Source organism: Schistocerca cancellata, chromosome 1 (genome assembly GCF_023864275.1).
Source record: "Schistocerca cancellata isolate TAMUIC-IGC-003103 chromosome 1, iqSchCanc2.1, whole genome shotgun sequence".
NCBI classification, from domain to species: Eukaryota; Metazoa; Arthropoda; class Insecta; order Orthoptera; family Acrididae; genus Schistocerca; species Schistocerca cancellata.
In genome coordinates, this window is record NC_064626.1 from 503,851,565 (window position 1) to 503,855,650 (window position 4,086).

Below are 4,086 nucleotides of genomic sequence, written 5' to 3' on the forward strand. Positions count from 1 at the left end.
GCGTACGGTATACTAAATATTTGGGCAGTGGTGACAATAAGGCATACAACAATGTGGTGAACTCTAAGCCATATGGAGATGTCATATTAGAAAAATAGAATGTGTAGGTCATGTTCAAAAACGTTTGGGAACAAGGCTGAGAAAACTAACTGTTGATATGAGAGGAAAAAAATTAGAAGATGGAAAATTGTTGACCGGACAGGGTCGGTTAACTAAAACTGAAATAGAAAACTTACAGGTATGCCGTGGGCAGGCAATTAGGAGAAATAAAGAAAATCTGGAGGCAATGAAGAGAGATGTTTGGGCCATATTCTTCCATAAGTCCTCTACTGATGACAAGCCATGTCATGAATTGTGTCCATCAGGAGAAAATTCGTGGTGCAAATACAATTGGGCTCAGGCAACTGGAGAATCTTATTCTCTCCAGTATTCTCTTCCTGCTGCTGTTATTACAGCAACTAAACCTATTTTCAGAGGCTTGGCTCATATTGACCTTCTAAGGAAAAGTCTGCATGGGCAGACACAGAACCCAAATAACTGTTTCAACATCATAATTTGGAACCGCCTTCCTAACACTGTATTTGTAGGCACGCATACAACGAAACTAGGAGTTCGTGATGCTGTTATTACATTCAGTTGTGGTAATATTGGAAAGTGTTGGGTACTGAAAAAGCTAGGAATTAATCCTGGTGAAAATATGATCACTGGGCTGCAACACTGCGATAAAATGAGGATAGCCGATGCAGACAGGTCTGCATCTAATATGGCCAAGAAAGCAAGACAAACAAACATCCAGCCGCGCGGGATTAGCCGAGCGGTCTAGGGCGCTGCAGTCATGGACTGTGCGGCTGATCCCGGCGGAGGTTCGAGCCCTCCCTCGGGCATGGGTGTGTCTGTTTGTCCTTAGGATCATTTAGGTTAAGTAGTGTGTAAGCGTAGGGACTGATGGCCTTAGCAGTTAAGTCCCATAAGATTTCACACACAACAACAACAAACATCCAAGAAGGTGAAAAAGAAGCTGGAAGACCTGCTAGAGGCCAAAGAAGGGCCATCATATGCAGCAGGACAGTTTTAAGTAACTGTAAGTAACAAATTTCAAAAGTTTTTTCTTTAAAGTCAATTTACCGCAAACTAAAATTTTCAGTACATATGCCCCATTATATCAGAAACTATCATAGATAAATGAATGACATTTTCAGTGACTCTGCATAACATAAAAAGCCACCTCTGGTATTACATTCATTAATATTCTCCTTTAGGAAGCTCACAAAAAAGTATTTTCTGCCAAAAAACTTAATATTTTTTGTTAATAAATTTAAAAAAGTAATTCTTAAAAACCATAAAATGGATAAAGTAGATTTTAGTACAGTTGACTCTACTAGCATCATGTAACCTACAGTAAAAATATTGAGGTCCTGCATCAAATAGTTTTTTTCAGAAATGGGTCAAATACTTCCTAAATTAACATGGGTTACATAGGCAGGGTGTGGTCCACTTAAAGTAAAATTCTTGACCTGATGATCGGTAAATGTGAGACTCATTTTCCACGGTAGCCGTTCTACCATAATAATCCTTCTAATAAGATTTCCTGAACTCTTTGTGAACAATAACGGCGGCATACTTCATCAAAACAACGATCTTTGCTTACTCCACTCAATAAACGTTTGTACGTCTTTTCCCTTCACTATGTCAGATGTACACCGTCTGTAACACTTTCACCACAAATGACACATTCAGACGACGCGCTAAGTTCCACTGGCGAATGTGCCTTAACGATGGTCAGTCGACGACGGATGCCTCCTCCACTGCCAGATCTAGCAGTGGTCAGTATAAGACCCAGCTCAACGCACGCGTTTTTGACAGAGGATCAGCAAAATCCAGAGAATAATTGTACTGCTACTGGAAAACAAACAATTGAATGAAACGTCAGAAGGTGACGCTCATTAACCACGCGATTTACATAAAACTGATAAATAGCGATATTTACAAATGAATTAGGTTCTCGGCACTTTGGCTGACTTTTTGAAAATCCATGTTAATGCTCTACACCTTTTCTCCCAGAAATTTGGCCAATTCTCAGATACTGCACGATTTACGGCGACGAAACAAGTGTTTATCTAATGGTGAAAACCTAGAGTTTTCTAGTGTAGCGTGGAAAACGTGAAAGTAATAGTGTTTCATATAAGCTCATTATACGTATGTTGACTGCCAAAATGTGGTGTTTATTTGTGGTAATGAGGATCACATTAATTAATACTGTTCAAATAAATCATTCAGTTTATTGCTAACGGACCTCAAACAGAACACAAACGGCACGAAGACTTCCGACTTCTACCGATAAGTATAGATCACAAATAGGAGGCTAAATTGCCAAGAAAACTTTTGCTAAGGTAATACAAATCACTAGGACTATGTGTTAGCGTAATTTGGTAAACTTCGTGCAGGATCCGGTCATTGACATCGTTAGTGATCTGATAATGTTACAACATGCTTAATTTAATCTCATTTTCATTACTATTAATAAGTCCTGTATTTGAATATAAACATTCATATTCTGACCTTTCGTAAAACCTTGTAAGTTTAATCTGTCATTTCTAGCATAGCACCGAGCGAATTCGTGTAGCACCTAATGCATTAGTCTCGCATTCAGGCATGGATTCAACCCCAGAACCAATCATCTAAATTAGGGTTTTCCGTGGTTTGCCAGTTCACTCTAGGCGAATTCCGGCATGATTCTTTGAAAAGATCACCTTCTTCCTTCCCTCCAACATTAATAAGTACTAGTAATGTTCTGTCTCTGATGATCTTAGCCGTCAACAACACATAAAACATTAAACTTACTTCCTTACTTCTACCAAAGCAGACGATCCACGGGCCTACGGAGTGAAAGCCGTTCGTGTACTCGTATTGTCATCAGCACTGAGCAAGACGAAAATTTCTTTTCCATGTACCACTACTCCTTTCGTCGTGGTCATTTTGCCGCTCACTAATTCATTATTGTTTGAAACTATACTACTTGTTAAAAAGACATGGATTGCCGGCATGCATGCGCAAATGTTCACTGCCATTTCTAAACAACGTTTACCGCCATACAGAAATGGTATGGAGATACGATCGCAAAAGAATTTTACCGACTGATTTCTATTTGATGATGATTTTTTTTATTTATTACCTAAATGACCCACAATAATTTAAACTTCATATCCGCTCATTGCAAATAGTATTCATCTTCATCTTTTCTTCAGGTATTAGGCAGGAATTGCCTGTTACGCTACCCATCTCTGTCGCGGTCTTCCTCTGTCTCTTCTCCCATGGCTTTTATAATTTCTTGCCTTTAAGGGATGTCTCTCGCATTCTTTGCAGATGTTCGTTCCATTTTCTTCTGTAATGTCGAATGTTATCATTTAGGCTAAAGATTTGCAGTTCTTCTCTAATATCTTGATTTCTTAGCCTGTCTTTTCTTGCGCAACCTTTAACACCTCTAAGGAATTTCATTTCTTGCTTCTAGGTAATCACCCAGGTCTCACTTCAATAGAGCAGCGTGGGAACTGCAGTAGATTTGTAAAATTTAATTTCAGTGTCTTCCCTGGTTTTGTTTTTTAGGTTCCTGTTGATTGTTCCACATACCCGACTGAATTTACTGAGCTTAATTTCAATATCTCTGCAGTAGGCATATGTCATTTCACATCCGAGGTAACTGAAATGCTCTAAAATCTTCTGATCTGTGACTATTTTGGTTCTGATTGGTTCTTTCCCCATGAAGGCCATTGTCTTTTCTTTTGAAATTTCCTGTTAAATTTTGCACTTATTTGTTTTAGCAAGTAGATTCCTTTTTGAAGGTCATCTTCCTTATCTGCATCTGAAGGTCATCTTCCTTGTCTGCTAGGATCACTGCATCATCAGCATACAGTAAATTATTTAAAAGAATGATCCTGTCTAGGTATATGCCTTTCTGAAATTCTGATTTCCATGTATGTATTATTTCATTAACGTAGATGTTGAACAAGTCTGGAGAGATGCAGCAACCTTGTCGTACCACTTTGTTAGTTGGTATCTCATTAGTTGTTTTTACCATTGAGATCTAAG